Genomic DNA, 27,936 nt, shown 5'->3' on the forward strand with positions numbered 1-27,936 from the left:
ATTTTTGCCAAATGGAGACCAGGGAGTTTTTGAAATGTTGAACCGTAAATCTAAGTTACAAAGGGAGGATAGTGAAGGCAGGAGGGGACTAATGCAAATGGAAAGAGGGGAGGAGTTGGTAGAAAACCTGGCGTCCTGAGAAGGCATCATTGAGCAAACTAGCAGGAAAGATGAAAGGTGTAGAAAAGAGTATGATGCTTGAACTCATGACTTTGAGGTTTGTATTGGTCTGCAGAGGGGGTTTCAGACATATCTGGATCCATAGATTTGGAGGATACTATTACCATTAGCTATCTGGGTTCTTTTTTTTTTTTCCCCATTTCTAAGTTTATTAAAAGGTTTCTATTCTTTACTCTCTCCGGCAACAGACAGACTTTCTCCATATGACTCCATATGGAAATATGGCTACTGGCCGCTGCAAACTCACCTCCTGGCATTTCATGATACTTTAGGAAGAGAAACTCTGCTGCTTGAGTCTCAGCCCATCCTTTGGGCACTTATATGCACCGGGCACTATACAAAGTCTTTTACCCATAAGGTTATTTAATCTTCGTGACAACCTCTGTGAAATACTGAACTGGATGGTCACTGGTTGCCTCTTTACTGTCCGTTTCCCCTTCCCTTTTCCTAGTAGTGCCCAGATTTTCTTTGGGGATATAGGAGACCCCCCATTCTTTGCAAAATTCTTAAAGAATGACAGATTCCACTCTCAGATCCAGTGATTGTCTCTGACTGGTTAAACTGAGCCAGAGGCACCCACCCAACTGGTCTTTCATGAAGATTTATTAGCAGCTCTTTTTAACTCATGTACATATACTTTAGAAAGCTTTATACTGCATAAGTATAAAGAAGTAAACTTACTTTAAAAATAACATGTATTTTCTATTATAAAATTATGTTCATTGTAGAAAATAAAAGTAGTATGTCATTTATAGTGAAACTGAGAGTTTATGGCTATTTCTACAAAGATTGAGCATTGGGTCTTTGACCAGGAGAAAACAAAACAAAACAAAAAACCCAACCTTCCTTATTTATCATTCCATAGAAAAATCACCTTGACTTTGATCATTTTCAACTTATATTACCTAATTTAGAAACACCAGTCATGACGAAAATGAAGATCACCTATACTGAAGAAGTCTCTCATTCTCTCTTTTTCTTTCTCACATTCTCTTTAGATTTGTGTTTATTTATATTTATAGGATTTTACATAAGACAAGTTCAGCACAGTCCTTAAAAATTGTTTTTGTTTAGCCTACAATGTATTAATGAAAAACATGTACTAAAGAGCGATGAAATAAACGTGTCCTTATGGTCAAGAATCTATGAAACTATTTGCCACAAAAGTAGATGGAGACATGGAGGGGGCACCTGGGTGGCTCAGTCAGTTGAGCGTCCAACTTCGGCTCAGGTCATGATCTCACGGTTCATGAGTTCGAGCCCCGCATCAGGCTCTGTGCTGACATCAGAGCCTGGAGCCTGCTTCGGATTCTGTGTCTCCCTCTGTCTCTGCCCCTCCCCTGCTTGCTCTCTTTCTCTCTCTCTCTGTCTCTCAAGAACAAATAAAAATAAAATAAAAATTTTAAAAGTTTAAGAAATAGATGGAGACATAGAAGACTAAATAAGTATACAATGAGTTCATTTATATAGTTCCACATATTTAATCTTGCAAACCCAACTCATGACAGCACATTTATGAAAACAAAACAAAAACAAAAAAACATTAAAAACCTTAGAAAGTAATAATAAACACAATGCTGCCGAAACTCAGCTCCACCACATCCTCAGTTCTGGTTTGGATGTAACACAAGTGTTTTCAATTGCACTGGGTGGAGGCCCTGGCAGGAAGGAAGCATCGGATATTGCTGGAACATATCTTTGTTTGAGCAACAGCTAATGAGAAAGGTCACCATTATGCTTTGCTTTCAAACACTGTGCCTGTTTTGAAATTAGTACCAAACATTTCATCATAAATGTTGATTTATAATCATGGAAGTACACAACCGGGTAATATTAACTTTTTCCTCCTAAGTGGAGAATAAGAACCAAAGCTTATGTTCTCACCACTGTTTTGATCGGAATATGTCAGTAAAAGATAGAATGACTTCCAATTTATGGGCTCAGGGTTCCTGGCTATTTACAAAATTCCAGTAGTGGATTCAAAGAAAATGTAGCCTTATACATTCCATCACCCCCCCACCCCCCCACCCCCCCCCCCCCCGCCGGAGTTTTAGTGTTATTTGTATTCCTGTTAATCTCACTGCCAGTGTTTGAGATGCAAGACTTTTGGGACTTTGTTTCCTAACATTTTATTGTATTTGTTTAGTGGATCCAGTCAGTGGACTGAGGTCCTAAGAAAGAGCTCAATTTTTTTCTGTGCAAAGTGTTTACGGACAAATGCAATAAACTTGAGAAGGCCTCCTTCCAGAATGGGCTGACTTATATCAAGGATAGTAAAAGCAGCAATAACAATAAAAGCAGATATTTCGGCTACAACTTTGGGAGTGGGGAGAGGAATCTCTTAAATCTCTCCGTTTATATTTTTGGTTTTCCCTGTTGGCCAGGCTGTTGTATTCCCATGTCCGCAGCACGTTCCACTGTGGGAGCCTGGAACTCTGAGAATAAACTTTGGGAAAGGCTGGGTCCACCCTCTGGGGATAAGGGAGCCAGAGGGAGGAAGGGGAGGGGGTAAAGGAAAAGGCAAGGGGCCGGCTGTCTTCCTGTGTTTGGATGACCTTTCCTTATGTTTATCTGGCAGGACTGGGCAGCTACGCTGGGTTCGATGTCAGTCTGCCATGTTGGCTGCATGTGACCTCTTTCTTAGCTTCAAGTGGGTAAAGGAGCTTTGCTCCTGCTGGAGGGACTAGATTAAAATCTCTGAGAAAACAAAAAAGTGTACAAGTTTGTGAGGGGTGAGTGCCTAGACAAAGAAGGCTTCGCAAACAGACACATATGCCTGTGTCTAATGGGTTCCCAAGGGAAAGATCTGGGTGTCTCTTGGAGCCATTTGAGGCAGGACCCACCTGTGCCTCTGCCCTCTTGCTGGGCACAAGACTAGAGACTGCCTTCCTTCTCCTGAATCCTCAGCATTTAGTATAATGCTCCCCACTCACAGGGACTCATAAGTATTTCGTAAATGAGTAAATAAATGAATGAATGAATGAGCAGTCACCAAGAGGTGACTGGGCAACAGACAGCAGGTCATACAATACCTAATCTATTCTCCAGTCCCTGCTCCAAGGGCCTTGGGTAGTAGCTGTAGCTCCACTTCAAAGCAACCATTTTCAAACCTCCCTGCCTCACATTCCTAATGGGTGAGTCACTTGTTTCTTCTGGGCAGCTGGGTCGAACTTTTTTGGTTTCTACCTTTCCTTTGTATTTCATTGTGAACCTCTCACCCTGGTCTGGCCTTAACTTAAATGTTACTTCCCCAAAGAAGCTATCCCTTCATGCCCTCCCTCTCCTCCATCTAAATTAGAGGCCCCTGAGAAACTTCTTATGAAACTGTTTTCTTCATAGCACTTAAGACAATGTCTAATCATATTCATTTGTGTGACAATCCATGCCATGTCTGTTTTCTCCACTAGATTACACACTCCTTAAAGACAGGGAACCATATCTATTTTCTCATCACTATAGCACAATACCTGACATATAAGCACTCAGCAAGTATGTTACATGAATGAATGAGCCAATTAGGGAATGGATTATACCTGAGAGGAGAATTCGTAGGTTACTGAGTGGAGGTAGAGGATAAAGGTCAGAGTCCAAAAGTTCTATTCCAGTCAGACCTTGGACACTTCACGAGTTTGAGATTCTGGAAGAGGACAGAGTGGTTAACAGACATAAATAATGTTGTTCATTTACCTTTGGAAGCTAGCTATCACTCAGAGTTCCTGGGAGTACCGGTAATTTTCTTTTTCGTACCCAACATAGCAACTTCTTCCACCTTTTCAGTAACAGAGGAGGGTATTTTGGTCACCGGGTATCCAAACCTCAGAAGGACTCTTTTTTCCTCATACCACACAGCTCCATAATACTTCTTGTTAGTTTCATCCTTCCCATTCCATTGAGGACCACTTGATCCAGTGGATCCAGTGGACAAGTCAGGTTTCTTTCCCTTGCAAGTTATAGAAATTCAACTCCCACTAGCTTAAAACCAGGAATGTATTGGATCATGCATCCAGGAAGTTGATGGGGACAGTTGGCTTTAGATGTGTTTAAATCTAGGGGTCAGACGATTGCTCAGGATTCCGCCATCTCTTTGCTTACCTTAAAAAGGGCAGCTATGACCCCTGGCTCACAACCTCCTCGTAGCACCAGAGAGGACTCTGAGTGCCCCCATGAGAGCACTCCTGAATCAATCCCTTTTTGGGGAGAAGGGGCAAGACTCTGAGTGTCCTGGCTTGGGTAACATGCTCACTCTTGTGGTTCTTGTATGAGGCTGGGGGTGGGGCACGGTAGTAGAATCACAGAAGGAGTTCCTCAAGGAAAAGACAGATTGTGTAACTAGGATGACCTGAGGAAAGGGTGCTAAATAATCAAGAACAATAGAATGCCTTCCTGCAATAGACACCCTGTGCCAGGTGCAGCGGTAGGTCTTTAACCTACATGAGGCAGAATGTACAGGGGAGATAGGGATGCACTATGGAATAGGATTGCTTCAGTCTAAATCCTACCTCTTCCTCTTACTAGTTATGTTATTTTGGGCAGATTAACCTCTCTAGGTCCAATTTTCTCATGATGAACCAGTGATATAAGACGTTCAATAGACTACTAGCCAGCCTTGAAAGGGAGGGAAATTCTGACACATGCTATAACACAGATGAACTTTGAAGACATTATGCTAAGAGAAATGAGCCTGCCCAGAAGGACGGATGCTGTATGAGTCCACTTATATGAAGTGCCTAGAGTAGTCGAAAACATAGACACAGAAAGTGGAAAGCAAAGGGCTGGGGCTGGCAACCGGGAGTTACTTTTTAATGGGCATGGACTTTCACCTTGGGAAGATGAAAAAAGTTCTGGGGATGGATGGTGATGGCAATTGTGCAACAATTGCGTGTTCGTAACCCCACTGAACTGTACGCTTAAAAGAGCTAAAATGGTCAATTTTGTGTTATGTATATTTTACAAAAATAAAATAAAATGGTGATGTAAGGATCAAATGAGACACGAGGCATAAATGTGAAATACTATTAATTCTCATAATAATCCTTAGAATGAGGTATTGTGATCTCTAGCTTTCTCATTAGATGGAGACTTGGAGGTTAAGCAACTGATTCAAGGCTACCCAGCTACAAAGTGGCAGAGCCAGATTCAAACCCAGTACTTGACCCCTGAGCCCTGCTGTTTTCCATTATACCACATTTCTTCCCAACACACTGCTGACTAGCTACTGTTGCCTGATTAATATTTTAAAATGCTACTTTGATTACATCAAGCTCCTGCTTAACAAAAACTTAAGGGATCTACCCCTGGTCTAAAGCCCAAATGCCTCCCCAATGGCAACTCTCCTTGCCATCTGACCCGTTACTTTTCTAGTTTCACCTCAAGGTCAAGGACCTGCTTTACCATACACTGTGTTATCTATGTCCATAGCATATACTGGTTCTCCTGCTGGGACATTGTTGAAATTCTCCCCACCTTTCAGTGCTCGGCTCAAGGCCCAACTCCTCCAGAAAGCTCCACCTAACTGAAAGAAAGACATTGTTATTGCTTTCCCTTCCCTGCCACAGTATGTATTATTTGATAGTGATGCATAATGTGCTTTAATAGAAGTTATTACTTCAGGGGTGCCTGGGTGGCTCAGTCAAGCGTCCAACTTCGGCTCAGGTCATGATCTCATAGTTCGTGGGTTCGAGTCCCACATTGGGCTCTGTGCTGACAGCTCAGAGCCTGGAGCCTGCTTCGGATTCTGTGTCTCCTTCTCTCGTTGTCCCCCTCTCCCCACCCCCACTCATGCTGTGTCTGTCAAAAATGAATAAACATTTTTTAAAAAGTTATTCCTTCAGTTGTTTATGTCTTATCTCCACAGCAGGCCACCTGCTCAGGGAGAGCAAGGATCGTGTTGGTTCTTCTTTACATTTCCCACAATGCTGCCTTAGTGTTTTGCTTTGCACAGCAACTTAATAACAATGTCTTAATGATGCTGATTCAGGAAACATGACAAATGATGACTAGTTCACTCAACCATGATTTGGACTGAGGAAAAACATGTATTATTCCCTTTCTTGTTAGAGAAGGTGCTGGAACTTTTCCTTGTACTTTTAGGCCAATTCAGGACATAATGTTCCTAGTCAGCTTGGAAATGAAAAGATTGAGTCTGGTTAAAAAGCTGATCTGCTGGTAGGCCTGTGTGAGAGGTAGATGTCTCCTACTGATTAAATTCTGAGAAACAGAAGCAGGCAAAACTATTTACAAAGCCACCAGAGACAAAGCAGTGTTGTTTTGTTTTGTTTTGAGCACATCCCCCAAAATATAAAAGGTCGTTTCAGGTTCTGCAACTAGTGTCTACTGTGCAAATACTGTAGTCTCTACAGAGGTCCTGGAAATGTTATCATAATGTCTTCAAGTCCATAAACCTTGCTAATGACACTGTCCTTACCTCCAGCCCCTGCTCAAATGCTAGTCCTCTGTGAACCATGTAGAAGATCTGCAGACGTTCTCCAGGAGGAGAATCAAGGTCAAGGTGCTGGAAACAGTGCAGAGATGATATTCAGCAGAAAGCCCTCTTGCAGTAGTTCTGAGTGGTTATCAGGTTTGTCCTGATTGGCCAGTTCCCATTCTTTAAATATTTTGAGCATCCTCTCTGAGCAAAGGGACCAGCGCTGGAAGTGCAGGTAGTTCCATTTGACTGGAGCACAGAACACCAATTGGAGAATGACAGATGAGGCGGGGCAAAGGTAAGGACCAGAACTTGAAGGAATCAAATCAACCATTTGGGCAGATAATCCACAAAAAAAACTGTTAAGGAGAAAATGACTATTCAGCACATTTTCAAAAGATGAGAGATACCAGCTAATAGGTTTTTATAATGTACTGGGTGAGAGATGATGAAAACTCAAACCAAGATGGAAACTCAAACCAAGTGCCTGGGTGTTGTATGGAAACCAATTTGACAATAAATTATATTGGGGGAAAAAAAAACTTGGCCGTGCCAATGGATAGGAGGGGATAGATGTAAAAGGTATCTTTTTAGGTAAAATTGACTAGATTTATGATTGATTAGAGGTAGTGGGAGAAGAAGTGTCAGGAGGAGTCAGAATCTGAAATGTGAATTTTCCAATTGGTTGTATTGCAAAGAATACATTGATGTTTCGTGTTTATTTTCCCTCTTACCTCGAAGTTCAGGGAATAAGTTGTGGTGGATCATACAAAATACATGAGCAGAGCAGATGACCATGAGGCTGCTGGCCACTCTTAAAAACTGCAGTCACCTGATTTGACCACATTTTGGTTCAGTGACTGCACAGGAACTGCTTATTTGAAATTGCATGAGTTCAGCTTGCCATGACTGAAGCAGATATGGAGAACATTCTGAAGGCTTATGGCAACTATGAAAGCAGCAGGCAGAAGCCTTTGGATGAGGCCATTTCCAAACCTTCTCACAGGACATCGTTTCCTCTTTGCAGTAGTTGAGCCCTGGGTATCATCGGGACTGCTACAAATACTTTGGGGCTTTCCTCATCTACAGAGCAGTTGGGATGGGAATGGGGAGCATGCCACAAGTCTGGAGAGCCCCAGGGGAGAGACTCTGAGTTATGTCCCCAAGGTGGAACAGAGAATCACCTGGGTTTGCAAGGGAGATAAAATGTAAAATGATTGATTTTATGATATCCATCATCGAATCCCTTATGACTGCCTTCTTGAATAGTTCTTTAACTTTGCTTGTCTAAGTAAAGGAAAACATAATAAACCACAAACAATTTGAAACATTAGTAGACTTTTACATTTCATCTAGATCTCGGCTCTTCGATTTTATAACTCAGGATTTTATTTTGAATGGGATTTCTTCCAAATAGCAGCAATTTCTCCTCTCAGTGAGGACCAAGACTATAGTATCTTTATAATTTTAAAAATAAACTGTCCTTTGGACCTGCAAAGAAGTATTCAGATGTCGTAACCTGAAAATGCCTCAGAATTTTCCCACACTCTAACAAATCCCTAAACAGTCAAATGGATACGCACCAACATTTCTAGATCCCCTTGGGAGCACATTTGAGAATGCTTAGTACCGAAGAAAATGTTAGGGAAATATATACACACTCAAGAAATAGGGGTTTACACCAAAAGTGTTCTCCTGTCAACACAAGGAAAGTATCTCAAATATAACATGGTAATACATATAAGATAAATTATTTATACAATACAGAGAGCAGTGTCACTTAACCTTCTTGCCAACAGGTTAACATTTTTATTTTAGTAACATGTTTAAAGAAACAAACCAGTAAAGAAAAAAAGAGAGAGAGAGACGAACCAAGAAACGGATCCTTAACGACAGAGAACTGATGGTTCCCAGAGGGGAGGTGGTGGGGGATGGGTCAAATAGGTGATGGGAATTAAGGAGTGCACTTGTCATGATGAGTACCGGGTGATGTATGGAAGTGCTGAATCACTATATGTACACCTGAAACTAATATTAAACTGCATGTTAACTGTATTGAAATTTTTTTTAAAAAAAGATATTTGAAACAACACAACAGGAAAGTTAAATGCCTCTTCATTTATTTGGTGAATAGAAAACATACATATTTTTTTTTTTTATGTTTATTTTTGAGAGAGGGTGCAAGCAGGGGAGGGGCAGAGGGAGAGGGAAGCAGAGGATCCCAAGTGGGCTCTGGGTTGACAGCAGGGAGCCCTGTGAGGGGTTCTTGAGATCATGACCTGAGCTGAAGTCGGACGCTGAGCCGCCCAGGCACCCCAAGAAATAAAAATATCTTAATTTCTTTTCTCCCTCCCTCCCTCTGTTATGCTTATCTTAGCCACACCCAATCCCAGAAACCCATTCTTTGGCCTTCTACTTAGCGGCTAAGCACTGATGGAAAGCATCACCCAAACTGGAAATAGATGCTGTTATAAATTCTTGGCTGCCTCCTCATCTGCAGGACAATCTAATAAGCTAGCTCTCTATTATCCATAACAATTGTTTCATACTTCACTCTCCTCAAACATCTGATCTTTTCCTCTTCCTCCACGCCTTATTGTAAATGAATGGCTTCGGATAACATTTCATTACAGAAAATAATAAGCAATCTTGACCGAAACCATGAAAGGATTTTATCAAGGAACATCAAGTGGTTATAAAGATTGTCCAAAAAGTAAATACACAAGGATAGCCGGGAAAATGGCAAAAACAAAAATGACAGGGGCAATATTGCCCTCCCAATTATCAAACAAACTATAAAGATTCCATAATTAAATAACGTGGGGTTGCTGAAATAGATAATGCCTCAAATGGCACAGGCCGGAGACCACATCTTTAGAATATAAGATAAGATAAAGGTAACATTTCAAAACAGAGGATAATGATAGAATATTAACAAATGTTGTTGGAAAAATTGGCTGTCCATTTGGAAAAGATAAAGTTTTATCTCTGCTTCTCAGAAATCCAATAAAAATGGATAGATTTTAAAAGCTGTGTGTTAAAATACAAAACAAAATTATAAAAGTACGAACTGGAAATATGGGAGAGCGTTTATAATTTTCCTGACGGGAAAGGCCTCAAAGAGCCAGACTTAAAACCAAGAAATAAATAACCCGAAAATCCGACAAACTGATTATCATCCATCCAGTGTACACCCTGACCTGGCCTTTAAGGAAGTCACCGTGGTAACATCTATCAAAATGTTCCCATCTATTTATTTCCAAGATCCTTTCTCGAAAATGTTCACATATGCATAAAGACGTTCCTTGTAGCACTCTTTGAAACCATTAAAAATTAGAGATGAGGGGCACCTGGGTGGCTAAGCATCCGACTTGGGCTCAGGTCATGATCTCACGGTCCGTGAGTTCGAGCCCCTCGTCGGGCTCTATGTTGACAACTCAGAGCCTGGAGCCTGTTTCAGATTCTGTGACTCCCTCTCTCTCTGCCCCTCCCCCACTCGTGGTCTGTCTCTCAAAAATAAACAAACAGGGGCGGGCGCCTGGGTGGCTCAGTCGGTTAAGCACCGACTTCAGCTCAGGTCACGATATCGCGGTCCGTGAGTTCGAGCCCCGCGTCGGGCTCTGGGCTGATGGCTCAGAGCCTGGAGCCTGCTTCTGATTCTGTGTCTCCCTCTCTCTCTGCCCCTCCCCTGTTCATTCTCTGACTCTCTCTGTCTCAAAAATAAATAAAACCTAAAAAAAAAATAATAAACAAAAATAGTAAAAAAAAAAATTAGACATGATCTCACTGCCCTATAGTAGAGTAATACTTTGAATAAATCATATACACTCATGCAATAGAAAGCTACAAACTTTTCTTAAAAATGAGGTGGATAATAATGGATTGACATAAAAATACCTTCAGAGAGAGAGAGAAGAAAAAAATCAAATTTCAGGACAATAGAATATGTATGTTCACATTTACAAAAAACAATATCAAAAACAGTTGTATGTGTGTGTGCATACATATGTAAATGTGTAGAAAACACTGTCAAAGGATATACATCAAACTGTTAATTCCTAGTACTCTGGTGAGTTGGCAAATTCGATTTGGAAAGATGGAAAGTATTTTAGCTTTTACTACACCTACCTCTGCCCTGTTTGAATTTATTACATTGAACATATATTCTAGTATACTCCTATAATGGAATTAAAAATTAAAAAGAAGAAAATAGAAATTATCAGAATCCGTTGCACATAGCAAAGGCAAACATTGTTTCATTTAACTATTGTTTTCTGAAACATTTGTTTTGATTGTATGTGTGTAGAGTACAATTTGTTTCAATTGTATGTGCTAGAGTACATGCTGAATCAGTGCAAAATAGATTTCTTTCCAGGAGTTAGTTGCATTTGAGTGCATAATAAATGACCAAGGATCTCCTGACTATTCATCCTATTCATTGATTTTTGCTGCCATAGAATCCTGTACATGTGTATTTAATTGTTTAAAAATTATTTTGGGGGCGCCTGGGTGGCTCCGTCGGTTGGGTGTCTGACTTCAGCCCAGGTCATGATCTCATGGTTTGTGGGTTCAAGCCCTGCATCAGACTTTGTGCTGACAGCTCAGAGCCTGGAGCCTGATTCAGATTGTGTCTCCCTCTCTCTGCCCCTCTCCAGCTCATGTTCTCTCTGTCTCAAAAATAAATTAAAAAAAAAAAATCATGTTAAGGGGTGCCTGGGTGGCTCAGTCGGTTGAACACCCGACTCTTGATTTTGGTTCAGGTCATGACCTCACCATTGTGAGATAGAACCCCTGGGTCAGGCTCTGCCCTGGGCTTGGAGACTCTCTTAAGGTTCTCTTCTCCCTCTTCCTCTGTCCCTCCCCCACTCACATGGACACATGCGCACATGTTTGCATTTTCTCTCTCTCTCTCTCTCTCTCTCTCTCTGTCCCTCTCTCTCAAAAAAAAAAAAAAAAAAAGAAAAGAAAAGAAAAGAAAAAGAAAAAGAAAAAGGAAAACATTTCGAAAAGTACTCCTGAATTTAGGAGGGTAATTTTAGATAAACACCCTAGACAAGAGCAACGCTATACTTTACTCCCTATTAAACAAATGCTACATTTGGGAAATTAGAGAAAGTTACAAGAAGTCTAATTATTTCAATGGTTTTGACTGCTGGAAAACATATCCACATTTTCAACACCTGTAAGATGTTTGTTTCTGAACAGCTCCATCTAGCAAAGCTTCAATGCTGCTACTTTTTTTTTTTTCAATGTTTATTTCTGAGAGAGAGAGAGAGAGAGTGTGTGTAAGCAGCAGGGGGTGGGGGCGGGTGGTGCAGAGACAGAGACAGAGAGAGAGAGACAGAATCTGAAGCAGGAGCTGTCAGCACAGAGCCCGAGGCGGGGCTCAAACCCGCAAACCGTGAGATCATGACCTGAGCCAAAGTCGGACACTCAAAGGACTGAGCCACCCAGGCGCCCCCTGATGCTGCTACTTTTCATTCCTGTAATAATAGTACTCAAGAATGAGCATAACCGTTTATGTCATTCCTCTTTATGCATCTTTGAATCCTTAGTGGATTACATAGGGCCTGGCACAAAGTAGGTAGTTAGGTCTATTGTTTTGAGTTGATTGAACTTGAATTATTCTGATTATGATAGAATATCTTAGGGTGCACATGGGTGGCTCAGTTGGTTAAGGGTCTGACTCTTGATTTTGGCTCAGGTTGTGGTCTCACGATTCCTGAGGTTGAGCCCCACATTGGGCTGCATGCTAACAACTCGGAGCCTGCTTGGGATTCTCTCTCCTCTCTCTCTCTCTCTCTCTCTCTCTCTCTCTCTCCCCCTTCCTACCCCCTCCCCATCTATCTTTCTAAAAACAGATAAATAAACTTTAAAAAAAGAATATCTTAGAAAAACAAACTTTAGTGATCAATGTTTAATGATACCCAAATGGGAATAATTTTAACTAGTTTACAAAACATGTTCACATGAATTTCCCTTCTCCCTGCCACTCTCCCCCCAAACCTCTATAATATAGGGAGGAAAGATAATACTAGCAGTAGTAGCAATTTACCCCATAAGCCTGCCCTTGCTTCACGGGAGAAATTAAGCAGCCTACTCAAGGCCTCCGTCTGAATCTCTTTCAGTTAGGTCCTACTTTCTCTACTTATAGTTGGGTACACAAAGCCAGGCAGGGCATTTGGGGATTGTATTTCTTGATTGCACAGAAACACACAGTGTCTGGAAAAACACAGGATAGATAACTAATGGCTACTCTCTTTTTCTCCAAGGAAGTGGCTTATGATCCCTGCTATAAATGCGAAAGCCAAGTCATGTCACCATCTTCTTCGTTTCCATTTGTGTTGGATGGGCTATATCTTGTGCAGCATTTTAAGTCCTCCTGACCCCACCTCTTACTCCAGCCACTGCTCCAGGCACCCATTCTGAGTAAATTGCAAAGGTATGTGACATGGCCTTCCACTTGCAACTCGGGCATGTACCGCCCAGTCAATGCCCACCAGGCCACCCTTGATCATTGGACAAATCCTTGGATAAATTCTCCCCTTTAAGTCCTCTGAGGGGGGGTTCTGAAACGCTCGTCATAAGACTCCTCAGAAGCTCATCTGGGATTGAGCACCAGTCACCTGCAGTTCCTATAGCCCTGACCAATTTAGTAACACATCCTTGAACAGCCCTTCCCTCCCTCCTTCCCTGTTTACTCCTCCTCTTCCCAGTCCTGCTCCTCAGGATCACATTCCCAAATGTACAACATGGGGGCTGTGTGTGCGAGCCTTTGGCTCACACTTTCATTTTGGAGGAGCCCAGACTCGGACTGGGGTGGACCCCTTCCTTTAAATGGAGTGAAGAAATATTTCTGTACAATAATACTTACAAATATATTTGTTTCACACTTTCAGGAATTCTATTTCATTATCACAAAAAAACTTATGGGGGAGATGTCTCTGCCTCCACTTGATAGATGAGGACCACAGAGGCTCAAAGAAGTTGAGTAACTTGACCGGGGTCACATCAGCTAAAGAATGGTAGGACCAGGACTCTGCAAAATTCTTGGAGGAAAAATCAGAGCCTGCTTTGCTATGACACAGCTGCCTTCTATCAGAATATTTGCAGAGGGCTTTGATCTCCGGGCCTCCCCCTCTGGAAAGTGCTCTTCCTCGTTTATCAGCTCTCTGCCACAGCACTCACAGCTGTTCCAAACACATCCATGCTTTTTCCAGCCTCAAATACACCACACGTGGAAGGTTTTCTTTTCTTTTCTTTTCTTTTCTCTTCTTTTCTTTTCTTTTCCAAGAAGTTTTGTTGTGAGGGAGTACGAGGAATAGTGCAGTGGCTGGAGAGGGCAATGTGGATCAAGGAAAGGAGTTTTGAAGGTGAGCAGGTGCATGAGCTGAAGGGAATCCCCCAGAAAAGAGAGAGAGTAGGTAAGAGGAGATGAGTACCAAAGTCAAGTACGGAGCCTGGCTTTCAAAGGGGTAAGAGTTAAGTCCTCTGTTACAACGAGAGGAAAAAAAGAAGAAACTCCAACAAATAAGTTCAGGTCTCTCGGTAAGTTAAAATCTTGCCTAAGCAAAAACACAAACCACAAGCTCCTTCTGATCCTGCCCTGCACATTCTGTGAAAGCAGGGCCATGTCTGGTTTGTCTGCTACTGCTGTATTCTAGTACCAACCTTTTGGAAAGTTCTCAATAAATGTATGTGATTGCTAAATCAGTAGATATAAATCAATGTGGTGCCTGGGTGGCTCAGTTGGCTAAGAGTCCAACTCTCGAATTTGGCTCAGGTCATGATCCCAGGATCATGGGGGACGAGCCACATGTTGGGCTCTGTGCTGAGCATGGAGTCTGCTTAAGTTTCTCCCTCTCTCTCTCTCTCTCTCCCCCCCCCCCCCACCATCTCCACTTGTGCACGCACACACACACTCTGTCTCTCTCTCAAAAAAAAAAATACGCATAAACCAAGTATACACTTCCCTCACTACCAAAAACTCTGAGACTAATAGTAAATGATGAAGAGATTGATAAAAATGTCATTAAGAATTTTAGTAAAAGTTGGGGGCGCCTGGATGGCGCAGTCGGTTAAGCGTCCGACTTCAGCCAGGTCACGATCTCGCGGTCCGTGAGTTCGAGCCCCGCGTCAGGCTCCGGGCTGATGGCTCAGAGCCTGGAGCCTGTTTCCGATTCTGTGTCTCCCTCTCTCTCTGCCCCTCCCCCGTTCATGCTCTGTCTCTCTCTGTCCCAAAAATAAATAAAAACGTTGAAAAAAAAAAAAAAGAATTTTAGTAAAAGTTGAAATGACCCGCAAAGAAATCATTCCTCCAAACTTTGCTATTTAATATGGGTAAATACACACATGAGGTCCAAAAAACCCAACTACTCAGGTATGCCACGGCAGAGCCCTCATCTGGCAGCAGTACTTGCACAAAAAAGACCCAGGGGTTGTGGTAGCCAGAGGGCCCAGGGTGAGTTATCAGGGGGAGGGAACCACTGAAAGGGGAACGAGATCCATGGCTTCCAGTACCTGTTGAGGGAGGGTGTCTCTGACCAGGGGAAGAAGGGATCCCTGCCTACTTCTGTAGGACAGAGTCTTTGTTATGGTCTCCCTGTGCCATCTTTTCACAGGAACAAGATTGAGCATGCTCAGTAGAAAGCAACCAGGCTTTTAAAAAATATACTTGAAATATTCTCATATGAGGACCAGTGAAGAAACTGGGTATGTTTCATTGCAGCAAAAAGACTCAAGAGGACCAGAATGGTGATTTTCAAATATGTGGAAGGCTATGTGACCTTTCCAGAACATTCTCCCTGAAACTTCAAAGCCAACCATTCTTTGACCTCACTTGGGTCCCAATTGATTGGTCCTACCTCCTTTTCACTATCTCACTTCCATGTTGGGTTAGCTCAGATTACATAGGTCAACATGGTAATCAATTTCCTGTTTATATCCTCAAAGTTCCCACTCCCTTTTACCTATCTGGTGCTTGCTTCAGGGCTAAAGCAGGGGTAAGGGGACTGGGTAGCCTTTCATGGTCCCCAAGACCTTTCTTTCAATTCATGACTATTCGGAGGGAAACTTCCATCCCCATACCTGCTACTTCCTTCCATGACACATAAATTATGTCCCATTCCTGGCCTCCTTCTCTCCCACTTGCCCTCCCCCACCAACCCCCTCCAGATAAAATGATGTACCTGACTGGTGACTTTGGAAGGAGAAACTGGGACCTGCATCAGATGGGAACACCTTCCTTGCCTTTCTCCTCCTGGCAGTGATATGCCCACATTAGGTCACTTGTTTTCAGCCCTTTCTCCTCCATGCTATGGAGGTCCACTGAAGCTTGGGCCTGGGTGAGTATGCCTAAATAGTAATGTCTAATTCTGGGGTTCAATGTGTCAAAGTTCACTCAGTTCTCAAATTAAAGCCATGTTCTCCAGTTGCCTCTCCCCTCAATCCCGAAGGAGCTTGCTGCCTGCAAGAAGCATCCGTTTCCCTCTGTACATGGGGGATGGATGCCAAAGCCCCAAAGGAATCAACCTTTCCAACCCCTTCTCACGCCTCCCTCCCCACCTCCAAGCCTGACCCTGCAGAGAACATGCCCTCACTGCATCTATGCACCAGGAACTAGGTTAATTGTGACACAAATGTTTGTAGATTGAATAAAATAATAGATGCTATATGTTTTAAAGCAGAGCACACTTGAGGGGTGGGGACAAAGGGAGGCCTGGGAATTGGTGGTTCAATCTTTATGACCCAACAACGACATCGAATCTTAAGTGACCTCAAACCCTTAGTGCTGCCTGGAGATCCTAACCGGTTTCCTCAGATGACTTACTCTCCCCTTCTAAAGAGAGGATTTCACTGATTCTCCTCTCTCCTCAAAACTACTCGCTTGCTGAGAAAATAAAAACATAGTAAGAGAGTTTCTACAGAGGTATCATTAAGGCTATCAAATGTCTGCCTCTGTATCTTTTTATTCTGTTCTTGCAAGCCTCCATCTGCAACTGCCCACGTTCCTCTCCAAGGCCAGCCCTCACCTGTGCCCTGGATCTCTTCCCCTCCCCCCATCCAAAGCCCTTGCTCTTGTTCCCTGAACACCAGACCCCGGAGTGGTCATTGTTAATCATCAGTCCTTACAGATGAAGTCTCCTCTATCCTCCCTGGCTTAGGAGACAGCCTTGAGCTGGTTAAGTCCTCCACCCCTTCTCTGACCCCTTTGCTGGCTTCTCTTCTTCCTGTGGCTCCTTTAAAAGTAAGTGGTATGCAACACTGTTTCTGAATTTCTTCCTTTTTAACACTCTCTCTAAACTCCTGTTAATCATTACCTTTAGATGGTATCAATAGTATGAGAAAGAGTAGCAAAAATGCTAGAAGGAATACTTTAATAAGCAAAATGCACTTTGGTTTGCATTTTAATGACAGTTCTGATTTCAATTAGGAAGACCTAAGATTGAGCCCAGCTCTGCCACTTACCAGGTTTGTGTCTGTGGGCGAGACTCCTAATTTCTCTGGGCTTCCATTTCTGTGTTTATAAAATGGGGATAATAATGTCTTACTTTACATACATTATCTCAATGAAGTTTGAATGATGTATGTGTAGAAAAGTTTTGTAAAATATAACTTGATCTGTAGGCTTAGATTCTATCATGACAGACCATAGAAAGGGGTCACTAAACCATTGTCTATAGGGAATAATATTTGATATAGGGAATTGTCTTTTCATTTCTTTTTTTTTAAGATTTTATTTTTTAAGTAATCTCTACACTCAATGTGGGGCTCAAACTTACAACCCCAAGATGCACCCTCTACTGACTGAGCCAGCCAGACACCCCTTTTTTCATTTCTATGTACTCGTGGGGAAGAGGCTGTACATGTAGGACCAAGATTGACTTTTAGGTCCTTTGTCAAGACCAGTCAAATCAATAATGCTCTGTAACTGCCCACGGACCCAGGGTCAAATCCTCAAATAATCTAAAAATAGGCAACTGACAGACTGAGCTGAAATGCCTCTTTTGCCCAAATCAACCAGGACTCCATTTGGCCCCTAGAAGTTAACAATCCTAGAATCTTCATTGACTTTGCTCCCACCAGCCCTGCCTATTTGCTGATGGTAGCTGGAATCTGGCTGAATCATCCTCCCCAGTAAAGGGGGCTCATTTGGGGTTTCAAGCAGGCACGTCAGCACATTCCTACATAAGAGAGGGGAAGTTGAAACATATTCCAGACTGAGCTTTCCTTTTAGCTGCAGATCAGACAAGGAGCCGACCTTAGTTTAATTTTGCTTGTTTGTTGTTGCTGGGTTTTATTTTGCTTTTTCCCCATGACCTAGAAGTGCACACTTTAGGGGGAAAGGAATCCTACTGTTCTACGGTGGTTCCATGAGAAGCCAAGCTATTTATTAAAAGTAGGAAATAGTTTAAGCTGTTCGACTGAGATTTTAACAGCTCTTGTCTAATCGTTAACATACAAACCTCCCTTACCAGAACATTTGTAAGGGATGACTTCTTAACAGAATCTGAAATCAACCTTTTCCCAAAAGGCCTGTTAAAAATTACACATTTGGAATTTTGTCCCAGCCTGACTCAGCTGCTGAATTCCCTTTTAATATTTCCTGAGGGGTGGGGTAGAGGCAAAGAGCTTTATTCCATTTAATCAAGCACATGTTAAAAACCTGGTGTCAGATTTGAGTACTTGCTAAAGGCAGGGTGACCAGCTGTCCTGTCCCAGTTTGCCCTGGAGGGGGGGATTTCCCAAGACATGGGCTGAGTCAATCACCCTAGAAAAGAAACCTGAGTCCAAATCACTCATGGGACAGGTGAGGACGCTGAGGCCCAGCAAGATGAAAGGATTTGCCCCGGTATCACTTGAGTGGCTAACACTCATTGCACTGCTGGACTAGGACCCAGATCTCTTGACTTCATGATCATGGCTCCATTGACACATTGCCCTTGTCCTTGGCAGTAAGATACGGGGTGAACCATGAAGAAGAATTTAGGTTTGATTACTGGCAAGGGACAGAAATCTGGGTGGGTGGGTGAATGCTGCCTTTGGGTTGATTGACAGCACCTCTCTGAGGGGTGGGAGTCAGTTGGCACACTTCCCAAGTGCCAGGCACAGTGCTAGGCCCAGTGTCTTGATGGAAGCCACGAGTGTGAAGGAGGTTTCTAAGCCAGAGACTCTCAATCTGAAGACAGTGGTATCCTCAACAGGAGGATATTTTTATTGTTATTTATTTTTATTTTTTAGGTTTCTTGATGTTTGTTTGTTTGTTTGTTTGTTTGTTTATTTTGAAAGAGAGAGAGAGAGAGAGAGAGAGAGATGGTGAGCAGGGGAGGGGCAGAGAGAGAGGGAGACAGGAAATCCCAAGCAGGCTCTGCACCGATCAGCACAGAATCCTACATGGGGTTTGAACTCACAAACTGTAAGATAATGACCTGAGCTGAAATCAAGAGTCGGATGTTTAACTGACTGAGCCACCCAGGCATCCCAAGAGGAGGAAATTTTTTAATCCTGTGACTTTTCAGTTCTGTTCTCTCATGGGTCTCAAGAAATCTTAGAGAAGTAAAAAATTGTACTATTTGCTCCAAGAATCAGAATAAAGACAGGAAGCAGTGGTTGCTGGTTACCTTTTCCGGGAGTGGCCCAGAGGATGTTTACAGGAAGGATTCCTTTCTGCCCTCTGACTTATGGAGCTTTCAGACTAGAAATAGCACCTCCAGAGTAGAAGTCCTAGGGGGCCAGAGCAGATACAAATGCTAGATAAAACCGAAATGCAACATCCTAGGAGACAAAGTGCCTTTGCACATCCCTCATAAGAAAAGGAGAAATGCTGGAGAGCATGTGGAGAATTTTTGTTAATGCAGGATTGCATCTCTGTCCCTTCTGTTCCCCTCTTCAGGCTTGCTCTTTTCCTCCCCCCTCTTCCCTAAATTTCCTTCCATCTACTAAACAAGAATATTAAATGGAGACGGGGGCTGGAGAAGCCTGTAGGATACATGTTTTCCCCAAATCATAGGTTATTTTAAAAGACCAGTCATCATTGTCGTTATTATAGTTACATCAAGTGAAATTATAGTATTTATCAAGTACACACCTAATTTAACATTGACTGGAGTCAGGCTTGGCCTCCCCTCCTCGGTGGAATTGTCATGCTAGCCCCACATGCCAGGGGACAAATCCTTGTGGATCACTGCCTTGTGGAGTAACTGTGGTCAAGTTACCCAGTTTCCTCATCTGAGAAATGGAGAGAACACACGGCTGTCAGGAGGGTTACCAGGCAACCACAGAAAGGAGTTAGCAAGTCGTTACCAAGGCAGTAAGTACAGCAGCCCATCCAGGTTTTGTGGGACCTGAAGATGATATAACTTTGGGGGCCCTCTTTCATAAAAAGAATATAAATCTCACTTTTGCAAGTTTTATATGAATATAGGACTATATGAACGTGTTGCTAAGGCCCCTCCCAGGGTCTGGGAAGGGCTTCTTAAATTGAGATTTTGAAGCTTAAGCTTCCTCAGCTTCAAGATAAACCTGCTTCTAAATAAATGTTCAGAATAGATGTTAGCCTTCGCCGGTAATTATATATTTGAAAATGTTTACGGAGCACTTACTATGTGCCGGGCTCGGTGTTGGTGGTGTTGCACATCTGGAAATGCTGTGCCTTAGGTAAAGGGAAGGTCATTAAATATCAAAGCAAACCAAACTCCTTATCTAAAGAATGTACTTTGATTTGACAAAACATCCCAAAGCTAATAAATGGTTGCAAAGCACTTTGCAGACCTCGTTAACAGAAACACTGTACCAATAAACCCGATGAGCTATTTGTGGTCATCATTTTTATCTTTTCCTTCTTTAAAAAAAATTGTGGTAAAATATGCATAATGTAACATTTGCTGTCTTGAGCATTTTTAAGTGTACGGTTCAGGGCATCGAATATACCCATATTGTTGTGCAACCATCACCAGCATCCATTCCCAGAATTAGTTTTATCTTGCAAAACTGAAACTCTATACCCATTAAACACCAACTCTCCATTTCCCCCTCCCCAGAGCCCTTGGAAACTGCCATTTTATTTTCTATCTCTATGATTTTGACTTCTCAGAGTAGTCAAATACTCTAAGATGGTTTGTATTTTAGATTTGTAAATACCCACTTACAGAGTACTTCATACAGGTAGAGTCATACAGTATTTCTCCTTTTGTGTCTGGCTTATTTCAGTTACCATCGTGTCCTCAAGGTTCATCCATATTGTAGCATAGGTCAGAATTTCCTTCCTTTTTAAGGCCGAATAATATTCCATTGTATGTGTATACTACACTTGGCTTATCTGTTCATCCAGCGGTGGACTTTTGGGTTGCTTCCATGATTTAGTTATTATGACTAATGCTGCTGTAAACATCAGTGTACAAGTGACCATTATGTTTGTGTTCCTTTAGAACACATACTTCAATTATCACTTTCCTTTGCTCACATGCCAATTAAATAAAGCAATCAAGTGCCCAGGAGCCAGTAATCAAACTTAAATTTTCCTCACAGTTGACCCCATATCTTACTGTCCTTTCCTCATTGTCAATTCTTGGCTCCTTTGTCATAAGTTAATTAACCGTATACACGTGGATTTATTTTCTGGGTTCTCTATTTTGTTCTATTGGTCTGTGTCTGTTTTTATGCCAACACCATAGTGTTTTAATTATTACAGCTTTGCGATATAGTTTGAAATGAGGGAACAATGATGTCTCCAGCTTTGTTCTTTTTTCTCAAGATTTCTTTGGCTATTTTGATGTCTTTGTAGTTCCATACAAATGTTATAATTATTTGTTCTATTTTTTTGAAAAGCGTCATTGGAATTTTAAGCTCTCTTAGAACACCTTTTGCTGCATCCCATACATTTTGGTATGTTACATTTCCATGTTCATTTGTCTCAGTGTATTTGTTAACTTCACTTTTACTCTATTCTTTGATCCATTGGTACTACAGTAACATGTTGCTTGATTCACATATTTGTGAATTTTCCAGTTTTCTTCATGTAATTAATTTCTAGTTTAATACCATTGTGATCAGAAAAGATTCTTAATGTGATTTCAATCCTATTAATTTTACTAAGACTTGCTTTGTGACCCAATATGTGATCTATTTTGGAAATGTTCCATGCATACTTGAAAAGAACGTGTGTTCTGTTATTTTTGAATAGAATATTCTCTATATATCTGTTAAGCCCATCTGGTCTAATATGTTGCTTAAAGCTGATGTTTCCTTATTGATTTTCTATCCAGATGATCTATCCGTTGATGTAAGTTGGGTACTAAAATCTTCTACCATTATTGTATTGCTGTCTGTTTCTCTTCTTAGGTCCGTTAATATTTACTTTATATATTTAGGTGTTCCTTTGTTGACTGCATAAATATTTACAAATGTTATATCCTCTTGTTGGGTTGACCCCCTTATCATTATATAATGCCTATTTTTGTCACTTATTACACTCTTTGTTTTCAAGTCTATTGTGTCTGATATGAGCACAACTACCCCAGCTTTCTTTTGGTTTCCATTTGCATGGATTATCTTTTCCCATCCCTTCACTTTTAGTCTATGTGTGTCCTTACATCTGAAGTGAGCCAGCATATAGATGAGACAACATATAGATGGGTCTTGGTTTTCTTTTCTTTTTTTTTTTTTTTCTTTTTTAATCCATTCAACCACTCTATGTCCTTAGATTGGAGAATTCCGTCCATTTACATTTAAAATAACTATTGGTAGGCATGTATTTATTGCTATTTGGGCTGTTTTGTAGTTCCCCTCTGTTCCTTTTTTTCTTGTTTTATTCTCTTCCTTTGTGCTTTGATGACTTTGTTAATCTTTTAAAAATAATACTCCTTCAAGGAGGGCACTTGTTGGAATGAGCACTGGGTATTGTATGTAAGCGATGAATCACGGGAATCTACCCCCCGAAACCAAGAGCATACTATATACAATGTATGTTGGCTAACTTGACAATAAATTACATTAAAAAAATAAAAATAAAAAAACAATACTCCTTCATGTTACTTTTCTGCTTTAAAACTACCCATTAACATGCTGCCATTTCTCTAAAGTCTATCTCCTTATTTGGACATTCAAGCCTCTCCATAATCTGCCCTAATTTTACTCTAAAAACTAATTTCCCAGTAATCACCTATATGCACTCCCTACAGAGGACAGCTCCAAGCTGGTCATCTGCATTGTTATCTTGTGGCTTTGTTCATATAACCTCCACACAAAGCATGGTTAAATTCACCTCACCAAAAATGTGCTGAGACTCAATATATAATGTCCATCTGTGTCCACTCTGACCATCAAAATCCTACCCAGGTTATTCCATTTGGTCAATGAACCCCTCCTGTCCATCCTGTTTGCTCTAATAGCAGCAGTTTCTAGTTTGGGGCATTTATGAATCAGTGTATGACTTCAACATAATAAAGTCCAATATAGGGTTGTCAACTTTTTTTATTCTGCCAAAATAAAGACTTTTTTAAAAAGACCACCATCACAATGATCTTATGAAAGAAAAGATATTTTACCACTCAAAAAGACCAAAAGGCACAGTCTCAGAATAATGGTCAGTTCTTTCAATGTTGTACCCTTAGCTTCAGAAAAACTCATTTATATTCACTTATATATTTTTTTATTATGTGACTGTCTAAGGGAGTGAAAACTACACAGCCTAGCACTCGGGAGTGATTGTACAGCACCTGGTCTTACCACCTGTTTAATACTTACAAGCTGCCTCAGGGCACAGTTTGCATTGGTCTCTTCTAATTTAACTTCTTGTGCATGTGTGTCATTTCCTCAACTAGAAGGTAAGCTTTATAAGGAACCCGTATAAGAATCATCTCTTTAACTCCCCAGAAAGGACATGCATATATAGAATGTTTGATAAATATTTGTTGAGTGCACGAATCAGCCTAGATTAGGCTTTCCAAGTCTGTGTAACCAATAAATCTCCTCTTAATGGAGTATGAGCACCCTATCCTGAGGCAATTTCTTTCAATACACTTCTTTAAAAAGAGTTAACCAGTACAAATTGTTTTGCTTTTGAGTGAAATCTGAAAAAAAATTTTTTTAACTCTGACATGAAAAGCAAATAGCTTCTTCCTCGAAGCGGTAGCAAGCCACAGCAAAGAGAATCAGCGCAAACATAACCTGTTGTTTCATTGATCCCAGTTATTTGGGGCTTTGTTGGTAGGCATGCATGCAGTGGGTGCTTCTGATCTGACCTGACTTGATAGGGTGGTTGGCTTTCCTTCTGTGGCTCCTCCCCATGTGCGTAAAGCCTCCATAATACCCATGTTATTTCTTTATCTACCTGGGTGATTTAAAAAAGAAAGAAGCTTAACATCTTCCTGGCCAAGGCTTGGTTTTAGATTCTGGAGTTGATGGAGAACCATGTAGAGAAGTGTCTTTTGGATTTAAAACGTATTTTTTTCCCACTCAGCTTCCGGAGTTATCTTCCAAAAATATAAATAAGATCAGGTTGCATCCTTGCTTAAAATGCTCATTGCCTTTCAACTTAATTCCATTCAACAGCTATTGATTGAGTGCCTGCCACATGTCAGGCCCTGTTCTAGATTTGGGGGTTGTGCCAGTCAACAGAACAGATAAAAATCTGTGCCTTCCTGAAGCTAATGGAAAAGGGTAGGGGGGAGACAAACAAGAAACGTAATAAATAAATACTGTATTATACCGTTAGAAGGTGATATATGCAAAGGAAACTAATCGGAGTGAGGAGGCTATTACAACTTAGATGAGATGGTCATGTTAGGACAAATTGAAAGAGTGGCTGAGCAAAGACTTAAAGGAGCTGAAAGATGTTGGCCACGAGGGCATCTGAGAGAAGAAATAATGCTTTCCTACAGCACGACCTCACAGGTACCTTGTCACTTCATCACATGCACACTGGCCCTCCCTCACTGTTCTCCAGCCAACTCGGGCATCTCATTTCCACCTCAGGACTTTGCCGACACTGTTCCATCCACTCAGCATTCACCCTTCCCATCCCTGGCCCCTGGCCCAGCTCCTTGCTTTCAGGTCTCAGTCTAAAGACCACCTCCTCAGGTGGACTTCCTTTGTTCCCCAATGCATTATAGCTTAGGTGCCCTCCCGCAATTATTCTTATAGCCCTCCCTTCAGATACTCAATAACTAAATGAGATATTGGATAAAACAAATAAATATGAAATAATAAATAGGTGTTTGAATAAATGAACAAACAAAAAGGGCTAAAAAGGGGTGAGCTCGTTAAGAACAGGACTTCTGACTTGTTCATTTATCCTCAGTGACAGGCGCATTGTTGCATGTAGTTGATGGACTTTACCTTCATAAATAAATGTCATTATCAAGGATGGATAATAGGGCTCGGGTTATGATTTGCTCAAATTTAAGCATAATAATAGACAAACAAACAAATGAGATTTTAAAAGAAATATGAAGCATTGAATTGGGTTTGGAGAATGATTTCCCTGCCTGCTTCATTCTTTCAGCAGAGTAACCCTTCCCTCCAGATGAGGTTGTCCTTGGTTTCAGCCCTTGGCCCAGATGGGCCCTTTCAGGACCATTTCCCACCTAGTAAAGGGTCAGATGGTACCTTCCTCCTTTCCTGTGAGTCCTGGTTTGCTCAGTAGTGGTGTCCTACCCAGCAGAGAGTTTTTGCTTCTTCTTCCTCCAGTCTGAAATCAACGTGTGCTTCAATTTCCTCTGTGTTTCAGTCAAATTAATTAAAAATAGCTGCTGTATCTCAAATTCTCAATTACCTGGGGTAATAAAATATTTAAAAACTTTCCCCCATTATCATTCATACTTTTGGGGGTATCTCCAGGGGCTATTTTCTTGTTGATGTTTGCTCAGAAAATGCCATAAGAATGATAAATGTATCCATTTAACTACCCTGACTTATTTCAAAATGTACCTTACGTGACTTATAAAAATCATGCAATAAGAGGTGCCTGGGTGGCTCAGTCATTTAAACATTCAACTCTTGATTTAGGCTCAGGTCATGATCTCATGGTTCATGAGTGTGAGCCCTGCAGTGTGGAACCTGCTTTAGATTCTCGATCTCCCTCTCTTTCTGCCCCTTTGCCACTCGCTTATGCTCTCTCTCTCTCTCTCTCAAAATAATAAATAAACTTTTAAAAAATCATGCAATAAAATTGAAACAAAAGAAGAAGAGAAAAAGACAGTAAAGTGAAACAAGAAATAATGCCACTGCAGAGCAATTCCAATCATAGGGATTCAAGCAGTTACTACAGAGGGACCACAGATTTGGCTCTGAGCAACAAAGAAACCATATCAGTCATAAAACTCACCCTGTTTTTTTTTATTTTTTCTTTTTTTTTATTTAAAAACATTTTTCTTAATGTTGATTGATTTTTGAGACAGAGACAGAGCATGAACAGGGGAGGGTCAGAGAGAGAAGGAGGCACAGAATCTGAAACAGGCCCCAGGCTCTGAGCTGTCAGCACAGAGCCCAACGTGGGGCTCGAACTCACGGAGTGTGAGATCATGACCTGAGCCAAAGTTGGCCGCTTAACCGACTGAGCCACCCAGGTGCCCCAAACTTTCCCTGTTTTGTAAGATACCTACCAGGGGCTCAGGATACTGGAGACCTGAAAGAAGTTTCTCCGGTGCATCTTCGGAAAGGATACTGATGTCATGAATAATATGTAAAGCAACTCAGTTCCCCATAGTTGTTTCTCACAGGATCACCCAAGGGGACTTAAGTTAGGGCCTCACAGCAAAGTGAAGTCCTCAAGAACGCAGTTCTCTGAGGGAACAAAATGATACAGTTCAAACACGAAGTTCTTTAACTATCTGCCTTGATCCAGGGATTAAGTTTAAAATAGCTGAAAGAAATGACAGAATATATCCTTCCAGAGATGTTCTCTTCTTCAATCAGACAGCAGAGAAGTCAAGGATAAATTGTGTGGCAGGGGACCTAACGTGTGTCGAAACTCTGTGTTTCTGATTAGATGCAGGTGCACACCTAGGAGCTTGGCATCCACAGGTGAAGAACCAGGCCGGGTATCTGCATAGACCTATCTCTGTAAAGACACAAACTAAGGTGGACCCATGGGCCAGGGCCAGATTTTTCCTTCAGAGAACAGTTCACAGTTCACGTTTGCTCTAGCACAACAAAGGGACAGCCAAAGCTCCATGGAGCATGACCACCATGTGACATAAATAACAACCCTCCCACAAACATACATTCCACAGTTAAATATCAATTCCATTTTCTGTTATCCTGTTTTGGTTTATTTATCCTATGTGTCCCCACCCATTAGTGTAGATAGTTGAGACTATTAAAAACAAAATCAACCTGCAGAGAAAATGTCATTTTGGATTAATGAGCGGGGCCCTTGGCTGTTGGTTTAGTGTTTAATTTGGCTTCCTCTCAATCTGGTCCTGTATAGGAGATAGGTCACCGCCAATAGCTTCCTCTACCAGCAGGATGATTTTGTTTTTTAGAAAATATGTACAATTGGTAAGCTGTCAAAGTGAGTTGCACTTAAAGTATGCATTATTCAGAGGAAGAACATATTTTCAGCACTACTTGAAGTCTGTATTCCTGACAACGCATTAAGAGTTCAACACGGTAATCTTATTGTTTTAGCTCTTGCTTTTACCATTACTCATGCAGCATGACTGGAAAAAAAACTAATGATGATTTTTCCCTCCCACCGTGCTGTGTGTCTGTGTGTGTGTGTGTGTGTGAATTTTTTAAAACTTCTGGTTTGGGATGAATGCTCCTAACAATCCACCATCTGGTGTCCAAATATTTTTACGGACATGAATCCAAATACCACAAAATCACTGCCATGGCTCAGGTTATGGGAGTCCTTTTCTTAGGCAGACTTTTTATTAAACATGATTATTCTCAAACTATGAGACTCTCAGCCAGGAACATTAAGATTTAGCCTCGATGACCAGTTTAAAAAAAAAAAAAAAAACTGATGGAAGGGAGAGAACTCTCCCTGGAGCTAATCTTGGGACCAAAAAAATGAACTTTTCTTTTTATTATCACACTCGGCAGTATACAGACTGAATCAAAGTGACACCTTGTGCCGCATTCCTGCTGTAATCATCACGAATGAAGAAGATAAGGTGTGAGTAGTCTCTGTGGGAATCAAGTTTCAGCCCTGTCAGGTGTAATCAGAACTGCGGTCTTAAAACAAAGGCCTCCACTCCACCTCCTCAGTCAAGGGACAGTTCATTTCCCCATCCCCCAAACCCTAAAACGAAAAAGAAGGATCAAGTCTGCTGGAGCAAAATAAAACCAAACAAAACAATAGCGACCTTGAGTGCTACCCCCCCCCC

At 41.5% G+C, this 27,936-nt stretch overlaps 1 protein-coding gene and 1 long non-coding RNA gene across 4 annotated transcripts in view; one reads left to right on the forward strand and one right to left on the reverse strand.

The window, feature by feature from the left end:
- Nucleotides 1-2,228: 2,228 nt before the first annotated feature.
- On the reverse strand, nucleotides 2,229-27,913 carry LOC106968134 (uncharacterized). Its single transcript, XR_001429079.3, has 6 exons — nucleotides 20,206-27,913; nucleotides 19,692-19,831; nucleotides 19,225-19,327; nucleotides 6,605-6,853; nucleotides 3,714-3,817; nucleotides 2,229-2,877 (listed from the first exon to the last, which is right to left on the reverse strand). It is a non-coding gene; the product is annotated as an uncharacterized LOC106968134 (long non-coding RNA).
- The window catches only part of ABCD3 (ATP binding cassette subfamily D member 3), a 163,833-nt gene continuing 152,928 nt past the window's right edge, over nucleotides 17,032-27,936 (forward strand). The window contains exon 1 of one of the 3 annotated variants that reach the window (XM_053214481.1): nucleotides 17,032-17,074. The gene's annotated coding sequence lies outside the window, so the exon portion shown is untranslated. The remainder of the gene's footprint in view (nucleotides 17,075-27,936) is intronic. The other 2 variants (XM_053214488.1, XM_053214489.1) reach the window with 2 other exon arrangements.

This window comes from Acinonyx jubatus, chromosome C1 (assembly GCF_027475565.1).
Source record: "Acinonyx jubatus isolate Ajub_Pintada_27869175 chromosome C1, VMU_Ajub_asm_v1.0, whole genome shotgun sequence".
In the NCBI taxonomy this organism is placed as follows: Eukaryota; Metazoa; Chordata; class Mammalia; order Carnivora; family Felidae; genus Acinonyx; species Acinonyx jubatus.